The following is a 12933-nucleotide window of genomic DNA, read 5'->3' as shown; positions in this document are numbered from 1 at the left end:
AGTAACTATATGAGATGATAGATGCATTAATTTGCCTTACTCTTGTAACTATTTTACTACCTACATGTATGCCATAACACATACTGTAAACCTCAAATGTGCACAGTAAAATTTACTTAAAAAAAAAAAAAAATCAACAATATCCAGAACTGTCAGAGTAAAACTCCATTTTGTTCACAATAGTATACTTACTGTCCACTCCCCTAGCAAAATAAACTTGAACATGGTAGATTTGATGATGTTTTACAACAAAGACAGGTTTTAAAATGCTTCTGTTAGCCAGAAAACAAGCGTAAGCATAAAGGGCTTTGCCTTATCCTTCAGATTACCAGTGTTGCCATGTGTTTCCTCTTCCAGCTCTACATACAGGAATTGAACAGCCTCTGAACATCTCCCTTTGAATAGGCAGTGTATTAATTGCTTTGAAAATACAGTATTTATTGGAAATTACCATAGATCTTCTGTAAACCTATCACCCATTTTAGCAAAACATTCAGAAGCAGTCAATTATCCTACTGAACAAATATTACCAACCTTTCTGTAGCCGGGTCTTACCACACATGCATCAAAAACACAAAATAGTATGTCATAATGAACATTTGTAGAAGTTAGGATCAATTGGAGTTGTTTGTAGGAAAAAAAAATGGCCAAGAAACTCAAGTGACCTTATAAGCAGAGAAAGAAAATACTGAGAATATTGATAGCAAGAAATCAAAGTATCAATCCATAGAAAGCAAGAGGGAGGCAGAATAAATATAAAGGGTCCCTTAGTTCCTGGACTATATCCCTCTAGAGCAGTGCTCCAACACACACGTAAACACACACCCACAAGCAATACTTACCTTCATGTTGGGTAATCTTGACCCAGTAGACACAGACACACATGCACACACACACATATACCCCGTACCCTTAAATCAGGTTATGTCCTGACATTTCCCTACTTTTGCTATTACGGAGGAATAATTTATGCACAGCAAAGTACATAGATTTTCAGTGTACAGTTGGATCAGTTTCAACACACATTTTTAAGTTTCTCCTGGCTCTCAGGCACTTTTTTGTAGGCACTGAGATTGTTAGCCATATGTAAAACAAATCCCCTGACTTCAAGGAACTTACGTTCTAGCAGAACATGCAGATAGTAAACTTATAAATATATAGAAAAACAGACTATAAATCAGAGTGAAAAGGGAAGGTGCATTATTCATAAATGGGGGTAATGGAACTTCTCAATAAGATGACATTTCAACAGATCTGAAAGGAGTGAGAATTTGAGCCATCCAATTCTCTAATGAGGGCAAATGCAGGCAGAAGAGAATGTATACACTTATGTTGCCATCACCCAAACAAGATATAGGACTTTCCCAACACTCCAAAATGTTTCTGTACCCTTTTCAGTCAGCCTTCTCCCCTACCCAGATAACTACTATTCTGATTTCTTCTATCATAGATTATTTGTGCCTATTTATGAACTGTATATAAATGGAATCATACAGTATACACTCATTTGCGTTACCCAATGCATTTCACTAAATTCATTTTTAGCTCCCTAGTGGGTTGCAACCCAATTTGAAAAACAGATTGATTTAACATATATCATACATCAAATTGACTTGGTGGGCTTAAAAAAAATGCAAATTCTCAGACCCCACAGAGATTCTGATTGAAATGTAGATTACTGGGCCCACTCCAGACCAATAAAAGCACACATCCTAGTGTGGTGCTGCAGGTTGTTCAAAGACTGCACTCTAATATGGTTTACAGATGAGTTTGCTTTCACCGTGTCCCCAACTCTATCCCAGCTAAGAAAATACAATGACTCCTTGTTTACTGTTTACTGAATCAAGTCAAGTACCCTTGTCAGACATGTGAAGGCTTCCATCGAGGAGTCTTACTTTTCTGGCTGATACACCTTCCTGTTACTCAGCAACAGCAATCAGAATCTCATCTGTTTACTGACCCCCTCCTGCCCAGTCATCCCTCCACTGCAGAATTGAATGCTAAATTTCTACTGCATGCAAGAACCTATTACTGCTTGTTAAGTTGAATGACAGCCTCAGATTTATATTCCCTGGAAACTGTGTTGGTCATGGGTGGATCTGTGAATAATAGCCAAGTCTGCAAGGCATCACAGGTTCATTCAGAGGTAGATTGGTTGACTTGTATTGTTAATTCTCCTCCATGCAATTGTGTTCTGTGCTATTTCTCTGTTAAAGAGAGCATTCTTTGGCTCTACCACCTTGTTAGAACATGGGTACTGTGTGGTCTCCTGGGTATATCTGGGAACAGATTGGCCTCATTTCTGCTTTATGCTTTCTCACTCTAGAAATAGGAGAAAAAAAAGGCTCTTTGAGTTATGGTTGAAACAAAAGTTGTAGAAATATATCACTAAAGGCAGGAAATAAGGGGTAGAATAAAGAGAGGAGGCAGGGAATTAAAGGAAACCTTCAATTTCTAGTCTCTGTGTTTTATTCTCTTCTCTCTGACCCATATAAAACATTGTACAAATGCATAGTTATCAGGGTTCAATGCCCCTTCTCAGTTACATTCATTCATTTACTTTTTCTTTCGTTTATTTAACATACCTTTTTAAGTTTCACCTGGCTCTCAGGCACTTTTGTAGGCACTGAGATTGTTATCCATAAGAAAAACAAAGCCCCTGCCTTCAAGGAACTTTCATTCTATTGGAACATGCAGGTAGTAAACATATAAACATACAGCAAACTATAAATAAAGATGAAAAGGGAAGGGTGCATTATTCACAAATGGAGGTAATGGAAGTTCTCAGTAAGGTGGCATTTCAATATCTCTGAGAGGGGTGAGAGATTAACCCATTCAGCTCTCTAAAGAGGACAAATTCAGGCAGAAGAGAATTGCAAAGGCCCCAAGGTGGGGCCTTCTTCCTGTGTTTGAGCAATAGCAGCAAAGTTGTTGTGAGGGAGGTCAGAAAAGGATCGTGGAAGTAGACCACAAAGGGACCAATGGGCCATTGTGAGAACTCTGGCATTTATTCTGAGTTCATTAAAATAAAACAGAGGATTTTGAGCTGAGACACACGTAACGTATTTTATGTTTTCATAGATTTACTCTTACTACTGTGTTGAAAATAGCTAACGGGCAGAAAGGAGGAATTGGGGCAGCTATTGTAAGAAGACAAGTAAACAGCAATGGTAACTTGCAACAGGGCAGTGGGATTACAAATAGTAGGATTATGATTATATTCTCAAGGTGGCAATGACAAGATTTGTTGAAATGTGGGGTATAAGAAAAAGAGGCTATCCCAGGATAATTCCAAGTCTTTTGGCCTGAACAACATGAGATATGAGGTTACCATTTACTGACACTATAGAAGGATTGAATTGGAAGAGAGTCTGGGAAGTCATTTTTGAACACCTTTTAGATATCCAAACAATGATGTCCAGAAGACAGCACATATAATACTGTAGCATTGACATGATATGTTTAGTCAGAGATATAAACCTTGGATTTGTCAATTTATGGATGGCACATATATGCATAGGATATATATATATATATTTATAGATGGCATATATATTGGATTTGTCAATTTATAGATAGCATATCTATATATGCATCATATATGTAATCTATAAATTTACAAATCCAATATATATGCCATCTGTCTATCTACCTCCATGAGGTTGGATGGTTGTACAAAGAGAAGGAACAATGTCCAAGCACTGAGCTCTGAGATATTTCCAATATATGGCTGTCAGAGAGATGCAGAGACACAAATAAAGAAGACAGAAAAGAAATGTTCAGTTATAGAAAAGGAGAACCAAGAGGAAGTCAGATCCCAGAAGCCAAATGAAAAGAAGATTTTAACAAGGAGCATGTGATCATAAAATGATATCAAATGCTCCTGATAGGTTAAGTCAAATGAGGTGTGAGAATTAATTACTGAATTTAGGAACATGGAATTCATTAGTGATTTTGACAAGAGCACAGGCAGTGGAATTAGAAGGGATGAAATCCTCATAGAAATGGGTTGAATGCTGAATTGAAGGAGATCAATTAGAGACAGGTTTTCTGTCTGAGAGTTAGAAATAAGTCTCTCAAGGAGATTTGCTATAAAGTGGGTAGAGAAATGGTAAAGTAGTTGAACTATATGAACAGATACACACATATGTATCTCATCTTAAATAAACATCCAGTACATTTGTGAGCTCAGGAAATAATCTAGTTGAGATATGAAAGAGCTGAAGATTCACGAGAGAAGAGGGGGAGTGAAACATATCCTTGAAGTGATGTACTTAAGTAGATGACAGACAATGAAATCTGGAGCAGAGGGGAGGTGCTGGTCTTGGAAGCATGGAGAACTCACCTATTGTACCAGGAAGGAAAGGGAAATGCATGGACATTGATGTTGCACATATGGTCGGGGGAGCTGGCAGAAGTTTTCTTCCAATTACTACTGTTTCATCCATGAAATAGAAACTGAGGTCATCAGCTGAAACTGAAGATGAAAAAGGAGGTATTGGAGGAGGAAGAGAATACATAGGTCCTCTAGAAGAATTAAACCATGTAGGGATGAGGGAAATGCAGTAGGATTTCTCAGCATCACTGAGAGCCCATGGGAGGATAGTCATCAGAGTAAAATGTGAGTTAGAACTTCATATGAGTTCATCTTTATCAGACCCATTTGCAGATGAAATAGACCCCATCATGTGATACAATTGCCAGAGGACACATAACCAACACCAGAGATATTCCAGGTCCTAGTTCACTGTCCCTACCTATACGCTCTTGTGTTTTGTCCTCAGTGTCATGTGTGTTGGTTTGCTCCTCTAAGCAGATCTAAAACCCCTCCTGGACAGTGGGGTTGATGCTACTTGAGACTTTCACAGTGCCTTACACTGTAGAGGACATAAACTTACTTAATTCCATCATTTATGTCTTTAGCAAGTGGTTATTTTCCGACTATCAGAATTGTGACAGATGGTAAAGCATACCAGGTCTTATTCCCTAGGGGAATGCTATAAAGTGACTATTCCCTAATTAGAGAGAAAATGAATCTAGGGAAAAGAAAAATCGACATAAGCAAAGAAACATGAGTGATAACCCCTCCCTCACCATTAAGATTTTGTACCCAGGAGGCAGGGGACTCCAGGTAGAATGAGAGGCCTCTTTGTTTTAGATAAGAATAGCAGTGGAATATTATTTTATTAAACTTGTAATCATAAAACATTACAGCTGGTAGGAACTTTTTGATTTTCTCATGCTGAAAAGAGGTCCAAAAATGTTAGCAATGTGCTTAATTGTTATTGATAGAAAACAGCATTGGAACCTATGTTGCTGGATTATCAGTCCAATTCTCTCCTTACAAAATAAAAGAGAGGAACCAGAAACTAAAGATGTTCTCCCACTGCCCCTCTAGGTAACCAGACTGCTTTGCTCTCTCCCTCTCAGGTTTGGGCTTGAAGGACTGAATTAAGACGATGCATTTGTTTATCTCTTTTTTGTTGTCTTTTTTTTTCTCATTTGTAAAAATGTGTGGGGTACATGAGAATATTTTTTTTGAGACGGAGTCTCGCTCTGTCACCCAGGCTGGAGTGCAGTGGCGTGATCTTGGCTCACTGCAAGCTCCGCCTCCCGGGTTCACGCCATTCTCCTGCCTCAGCCTCCCGAGTAGCTGGGACTACAGCCGCCCGCCACCACACCCGGCGAATTCTTTGTATTTTTTTTAGTAGAGACGAGGTTTCACCGTGTAGCCAGGATGGTCTCTATCTCTTGACCTTGTGATCCTCCCGACTCGGCCTCCCAAAGTGCTGGAATTACAGGCGTGAGCCACTGTGCCCGGCCGAGAAATTATTACATATATATAATTTGTATATAATGTATAGTACTCAAGTCAGAGTATAAATGTCCATCACCTGAGTACAATACATTTTTTAAGCTATTGTCATCCTACTCTGCTGTCAAACATTGAACTTATTCCTTCCATCTTACTGTATGTTTGCACCATTTAACCTACTTCTTTTCATCCTCCCCTCTTTTCTTCACTTACTCTTCCCAGTCTGTTATCAATTTTTCCACTCTGTACCTCAATGTGTAAAAAGTTTCTAAATTCCCACATATAAATGAGAACATATAATATTAGTCTTTCTGTGCCTTATTTCACTTAAGATAATGACCTCCAGTTCTATCCATGTTGCCGCAAATGACAGGATTTCATTCTTTTTATGGCTGAGTAGTACTCCATTGTGTATATGAAGCAGATTTCTCTTTGTCCATTCATCCACTGATAGACACTTAGGTTGATTCCATATCTTTGTATCACGAGCAGTGCTGCAACAAACATGTGAATTCAAGTATCCGTTTGATATATTGATTTATTTTTCTTTGCGTAGATATACCCAGCAGGGTGGAATGGTACTTCTGTTTTCCTTTGGGTAGATACTCAGTTGGATGGAATGGTAGTTCTTTTCTCATTTGGGGGGAGAAATCTTTATACTGTTTTCCATAGTGACTATACTAGTTTACATTTCCACAAACAGTGTTTAAGAGTTCCCTTTTCTTTACATCTTCACCAGCATCTGTTATTTTTTGTCTTTTTAATAATAGCCATTCTGACTGGGGAAAGATGATGGCTCATTGTGGTTTTGATTTGCATTACCTTGATGATCAGTGGTGTTCAGCATTTTTTCAGACATTTGTTGGGCATTTGTGTGTCTTCTTTTAGAAATGTCTAATCATGTTCTTTGTCTACTTTTTAATGAGATTATTAGTTTTTTTCCTGTTTTCCTTTTGAGTTTCTTGTATATTCTGGATATTAGTTCTCCTGTTGGATAAATACTTTGCATATTTTCTCCCATTCAATAGGTTATCTGTTCACTCTGTTGATTATTTATTTTGTTGTGTAGAAGCTTTTTTATTTAATTATGTCTGATTTGTCTATTCCTATTTTTGCTTCCTGTGCTTTTGAGGTCTTATTCATAAATTCTTTGCTTAGAACAGTGTCCAGGAGAGTTTTCCCTAGATTTGCTTTTAGTATTTTTATAGTTTCAGGTCTTACCTTTAAATATTTGGTCCTTTAAGAGTTGATTTTTGTACATAGTGAGAGATGGGGGTACAGTTTCATTCTTCTGCCTGAGTCTATCAAATTTTCCCAGCACCAATATGGTGCATTTCTGAGCTCTCACAAGAGGAAACATTTAACTGTGGCACACCACATTTGCAACAATTGAACTCTAATGCATCTGTTCTCAATACATGGTCTGTCAAGGTCTTTCAGATCACAGATGCACTGGACCTTCCTAGTATTAATGTTATAAGAAGGAGAAGGAGAAAGAGGAGAAGGAGAAGGAGAAAGAGGAGAAGGAGAATGAGAACGAGAAGAAGGAAAAGGAAGAGAAGCAGGAGAAGGAGAAAGAGAAGAAGGAGAAGGAGAATGACAATGAGAAGGAGAAGGAGGAGAAGGAACAGGAGGAGGAGGAGGAGGGGAAGGAGATGGAGGAAGTGAAGGAGGAGGAAGAGGAGATGGAGGAGAAGGAGGAAAAATGAGGGAAATGGAAAGGGAAATGACAAGAAAACAAAGGAAAAGAAAGAGGAGAAGAAGACAATGATCAAAGTTTCTTCTTCATTGTGAATAATTTACTCATGGAATTGAGTAAAAACCAGGCTTGTCTTTACTTGAGTCTCAGAATAAAGTCAGAACAGGTGTTTCCATCCAACCTGACTGGATTTTTTTGAAGCTGATCAAAATATATTTTTAAAGCACCTACTAATTCAAGTTACTGGCCTAAACATGGGACTCATAAGAATGAGTTTCCATATACCCTAGTGGCTAAAAACATTGTCTTTAGACTAAATAGACTTGGGGCTAAGCCCCATGCCACCATTTACTTTCTCTGTGATCCTAGGCAATTCCATTTACTTCTGTAAGTTTTATTGTCTGGGAAATAAAAATAATGTTATTGTAACGCTCATTAGCTATATTCACTAAATATTTCTGGTTCTCTCACCTTTTAGGCACATGGTTAATTATGCTTCCTCACCCCTTTGAAGTTACATGTGGTCCTGTGACCTGCTTGACCTATAAATTATAAGTTATAGAAGCTTTAAAACACCTATGCAAGATTTCTCTCACTCTTTTCTCCTCTAGCACACATATCACTGATATTCAAAATGGATGGCAGCTGCACCATTAGTCTAGGTTCCTGATATGGTTTGGCTGTGTCTCCACACAAATCTCATCTTGAACTGTAGTTCCCATAATCCCCATGTGTCATGGGAGGGACCAGGTGGAGATAATTGAATCACAGGGGTGGTTTCCCCCATCCTGTTTTCATGATAGTGAGTTAGTTCTCAGGAGATGAGATGATATGATGGTTTTATAAGGGACTTTCCCCTTCACTGGGCACTCATTTCTCTCTCCTGCCACCAAGTGAAGGAGGATGTGTTTGCTTCCCTTTCCACCATGATTGTAAGTTTCCTGAGGTCTCTCCAGTCCTGTGGAACTGTGAGCCAATTAAACCTCTTTCCTTTATAAATTACCCAGTCTTGGGCAGTTCTTTATAGCAGCATAAGAACAGACTAATACAGTCCCTCAGCAGGTGTGATAGAAAAGGCCCATGATAGACATGTAGCATAAAGTAAGAAATGGTTGTCTTAAGTCACTGATGTGTTCATGCAGTGTGTGCATGTGTGTGTCTGTGTGTTTTAATGATAGTATTACTCATTTAATCCTTATATCACTCACATAAAGTAGTGGTATGGATTAACTTGTGTTCCCTCAAGATTTATGTATTAAAGTTCTAACTCCCACTACCCCAAAATGTGACCATATTTGAAGATAAGGCCTTTAATAAGGTAATGCTGAGATGAGGTCAATAGGGTGTGTCCTAATCCAATCTGACTGGTGCCTTGTAAGAAGAGGAGATTAGGACACTCAGAAAAACACCAAGTACGCATGTGCACAGAAGAAAGACCACATGGACACAGACAGAAGGTGGCCATCTGCAAGCCAAGGGAAGGGGCCTCAGAAGAAACCAAACCTGCAGACATCTTTTTCTTGTACTTCTAGCCTCCAGAACTGTGAGAAAATAAATTTCTGATGTTTATGCCACCCAATCTGTGTCATTTTGTGATGGTAGCCTGATATGGTTCAGATATTTTTCCCCTTCAAATATCATATTGAAATGTGATCCTCAATGTTGGACGTGGGGCATGGTGAGAGATGTTTAGGTCATGGAGGTGGATCTCCCTTAAGTGACTTGGTGCCCTCCCCATGGTAATAAATGAGTTCTTGCTCTGTTAGCTCATGTAAGAGCTGATTGTTTAAATAAGGCTGGCACCTCCTCCTCTCTTGTTCACTTTCTCACCATATAATATACTAGCTTCCCCTTTGCTTTCCACCATGATAGGATGCTTTTTGAGGCCTTACCAGAAGCCAAGCAGATGCTGGTGCCATGCTTGTACAGCCTGCAGAACCACCATATTAGTCCATTCTCACATTGCTATGAAGAAATACACAAGACTAGGTAATTTATAAAAGCAAGAGGTTTAGTTGACTCACAGTTCTGCATGCTGGGGAAGCCTCAGGAAACTTACAATCATGACAGAGGGCAAAGGAGAAGTAGGCACCTTCTTCACAGGGTGGCGAGACAGAGTGAGTGCAAGCAAGAGAAATGTCAGACACTATAAAACATCGGATCTTGTGAGAACTCACTATCATGAAAAAAGCACAGAGGAACCACTCCCATGATCCAATTACCTTCACCTGGTCCTGCCCTTCACATGTGGGAATTACGGAGATTACAATTTGAGGTGAAATTTGGGTAGGGACACAGAGCCAAACTATATCAACCCTGAACCAAACAAACTTCGTTTCTTTATAAATTACCCAGTCTCAAGTATTCCTTTTTAGCAATGCAGAATGGACTCACACACAGCCCTAGCAAGTAAATACAAGTAGGTACCACAGATCTCCCCATTTTACACATGGAGAAACTAAGATTAACTATTTGCTTAAGGTGATACAATCAGAAAGTAGTGGAGCCAGGGTTAGAACTGGGCACTATTGAGCCTAAAATCCCTGGTCTAGAATCCCACTGTGAAAGATCTCTTTTCTAATTAGTTAGTTAATTTCTGACATCCCAACTAGATTAAAAATTCCATGAACAAAGCAATCCTACCTGTTCTGCCCACAGCTGAACACCTACATCCTTGAAAAGAATAAGCAAAATAAACACTTGTTGAATAAAAACATATAGAAAGTATCAGACACATAAAATAAACAGCAGAATGAGGTGGTATTTTAAGGAGGATTTAATGAAAAAACAACCAGCAGCGGTATGGGCAGGTTTGAAAAGACCATCAAACTATGCTAAAGTACCTTGGAATTAGCAGCAGTAATTACCATTACTACATCCAGACCTGGAAAAACAAAATTACCAGGGCTTGGTGATAAAAGAGCCAAGGAAGGGAGGGTTGTTCCCTGCAAAAGAATGTAGTTATGGAGGACTTCAGCCAATACCAGAAATGTGCACCAAAGCAGGGAGGAAGTGGGGCAAGAAAAAAAATGCCTGTCTCTTCCTACACTCCATTCTCCTTGTGATTCTCACTAAGCAAACCTGATGGCAACCCAAAAGGCAAGAGTGAGTGATGCAGTTCATAGGAGTCAGTCTCCCAGGATACCAAAGCCAGAGAAGAGCAAAGATTTAGGAAGTAGAGAAGCAGAGGTTTGCTGTGAAGAATAAGCAACGCCCTGGTAGTATTAAGCAAGGTATCATTGATATCTTAATATTCATTTTCAAGAACAAAATGTAAACACATGGAAAGACTTGATAAAGGAGTGGTAGTAAAATGTTTTAGTCTAGCCATTCTTCAGACAACTCCAACAAATGAAATGCTAATTAACCTGAAAGAAATAGAACACTATCCAGAATTTATAAAAATTGACACCTTGCTATAAAGGATTATCACTCTAAGTTGCTAAGAGTTCAGAGTTTGTCCTTTAGCATCCCCTCTAATCTAAATATGCTCAGCAAGGAAATTATACAGCTCAAATGTTTCCTTCCTCCCCAGCAGCCCAGTCCAACCATTGCTCAGTTCAACCAATTAGCAATTTGCAGGGAGAAATGTGAACAAATTAATGCTGATGACTTGGGGCCACTAATTGGCTGCTGGGCTGTCTGAGTGGCAGCAGAGTTGCTAAATCGAATTGATGGCTAAAGGCTGTGAACTGTTCAGCCGTCTGCTCTTCTCATTTGGGGCTTCAAGGCCGAGGAAGAAGAGTGTTTGCTGTGGCATTTAGGTCAATCTGCCATGACCGGCTCATCATCCCCACGGCTGTGTATGGTCAGTGTGTCTACTGGTAATTGCGGGGCTGGTTATGACGCTGTGGCTCTGAAAAGGCAAGAGGCTGCCACTCTTGGAGAGATGCTCTCATCGTTTCTGACAGGCAGCAAGGCATCTGAGGTGAACTGTGACGCTGACGCTGTACGAGAGAAGCAGAGTGAATCCTCAGAGGCCACATGTTGGAGGGCAGGTGCAGAGGCTAGAAGGAAAATAGAAGGAACCATCTGAAGAAGTAGAAGAAGGGGCACCAAAGAAAGAATACAGGCCTCTCAGGCAGGACTCCTGGGAGCAAGTTAAGTCACTTCACCCACTTCACTATTTGTCCCCTGGGTCCCTTTCTTATTTGAGAAATGAGAAGATTCATAAGAAGCACTGCTGGCCTTTACAGAGGAAGATGTACTACATGACAATGAAATGAGGAGTTTAATTTATTTTCTTAAATTTAAACTCACAAGAACTTCAACATCAAAATCGGTGTTGTTCCCTATGAAGTAGTCCTCTTATGAAGGAGTTACTTATTCCAGAGATGCTATTGTTTCTCAAATCCTGCCTAGGTATCTTTTTCGAGAACTGTCAGAGAAACAAACACTTGCAGCTCATTTAAGAAACAACCTTCCTAATGGTTTACAACAGTGACTCTTCAGCAGGGATGATTTTGCTCCAGGTCTCACCACCCATTTGGCAATGCCCGGGGACATTTCTGTTTGTTACATCTCCAGGCTGGAGGGGGTGGGAGGATGCTTTGATATTTAGTGGTTAGAGACCAGGGATGTTACTAAACAACAATGCACTGGACAACCCTCTAACAACAAGTAATTATCCAGTCCAAAATGTCCACAGTGCCAAAACTGAGAAATCCTGATTTACACTAATGTCCATCAAAAGTTAATTTGGTTGACTTTGTGGATTTATCCAAAGGTCAGTTGAAACTAAGTCTCATGATTGAGGTGGTTCATCAAGCTAAATAATACCATTCCTGGACTGAAATGAAGAGTGATTATAGAATAATGAGACTGATTTTCTTTCTTGTCAGTTTCCAACATGGGGTCCACAAAAAAGGTTTCAAGCAATATTGGCATTCATGTATTAATTCCTCTATTCATTAAATATTTTTTAAACATTTAATATGCACCAGGAACTGGCCCGGCATGGTGGCTGATGTCTGTAATCCCAGCACTTTGGGAGGCCGATGCAGGCAGATCACGAGGTCAGGAGATTGAGACCATCCTGGCTAACACAGTGAAACTCCGTCTCTACTAAAAAATACAAAAAAAAAAAAAAAAAAAAAAAAAAAAAAAAATTAGCTGGGCGTGGTGGCAGATGCCTGTAGTCCCACTGTAGTCCCAGCTACTCGGGAGGATGAGGCAGGAGAATGGCATGAACCCGGGAGGCGGAGCTTGCAGTGAGCTGAGATCGCGCCACTGCACTCCAGCCTGGGCGACAGAGCAAGACTAAGTCTCAAAAAAAAAAAAAAAAAAAAAAAAAAGAGAAAGAAAATTCGTATGTTCAAGGTGTTCTTGGTCTAGAGGAATACAGGGTAATAAATCAGGGCTGTCTGGCAGGGCACACCCTTTCAACCCCTTCACTGCTCTGCTTCGCCAAAGGTTGTTT

Source organism: Macaca fascicularis, chromosome 9, assembly GCF_037993035.2.
Source record: "Macaca fascicularis isolate 582-1 chromosome 9, T2T-MFA8v1.1".
Taxonomy (NCBI): domain Eukaryota; kingdom Metazoa; phylum Chordata; class Mammalia; order Primates; family Cercopithecidae; genus Macaca; species Macaca fascicularis.
Note: the sequence above shows the minus strand (reverse complement) of the source record.